This window comes from Chiloscyllium plagiosum, unplaced genomic scaffold (assembly GCF_037043375.1).
Source record: "Chiloscyllium plagiosum isolate Xiang-an unplaced genomic scaffold, Cpla_swu_hap1 HiC_scaffold_29, whole genome shotgun sequence".
NCBI lineage: Eukaryota > Metazoa > Chordata > Chondrichthyes > Orectolobiformes > Hemiscylliidae > Chiloscyllium > Chiloscyllium plagiosum.
The window spans coordinates 65,898,057-65,898,892 of NW_028270167.1; the positions used below are offsets into that span (position 1 = coordinate 65,898,057).

Consider the following 836-nt stretch of genomic DNA (forward strand, 5'->3'; position numbering starts at 1 on the left):
CTTCTACCCAACTGCTACAAATTTCATCTGACAAAACACTCATTAAGAATCGCATGCATCAACATGCACTTCGCATCTCTCGTTATTTGGTTCTCCTGGATCTCTTTCATACGATAAAAGTTCACAGCAACTTGACTTGGAAAAGACAATCGCGTTCCTGTTCATTGTCCCAATTCAATCTACATTTCAATGCAGTTTAGGCAACAGACTCAAATTATTCTTTGAGATTTTATTATAGCGTCGATGCATATAAACAGACCATTGGACAGCTGTGATCATCCAAAGATAGCAAAATTGAAAATCGTTGATAACAACGACGAGAGTGGAATTCGAACCCACGCGTGCAGAACACAATAGATTAGCAGTCCATCGCCTTAACCTCTCAGCCACCTCGTCACATAAGTCACGGGCACATTTGACCTTATGAATAAGTGAATTGCGTAAATTATGCTGAGCAGCAGATATTTCTCCATGGTATTGGTGAAATAATAAATAGTACAGGACGGTTCCAATAGTATCGTCTTACCTCTGAGTTGTGGGGCAAACAGACTCCCACTGTGACACTCTGCTCACAGTGATCTGAACAAAACTGAAGAAATGACGATGTAACAAGGTCTGTTGAAATCTGCGAAGATTTGAAGCCAACGGACTGAAGAGCCCGTGACAGCAGGAGGTGTAAAGTTGTCTGTGAGGAATTGTTTTCCAGACTGGAGGAGAGTGCATAGTGCTCAATGTCATTATGCAGAACACCTTTCTTCCACTCAGATATTTTTGACACGCACTTGTGTACAGGACAGGAAAATTTGAAATCCGAAATAAGGCTAAACTGACAATTG

At 41.1% G+C, this 836-nt stretch overlaps 1 non-coding gene across 1 annotated transcript; it reads right to left on the reverse strand.

The window, feature by feature from the left end:
- Positions 1-314: 314 nt before the first annotated feature.
- trnas-gcu (transfer RNA serine (anticodon GCU)) lies at positions 315-396 on the reverse strand. The gene has a single exon. It is a non-coding gene; the product is annotated as a tRNA-Ser (tRNA).
- Between the last annotated feature and the right edge of the window lie 440 nt (positions 397-836).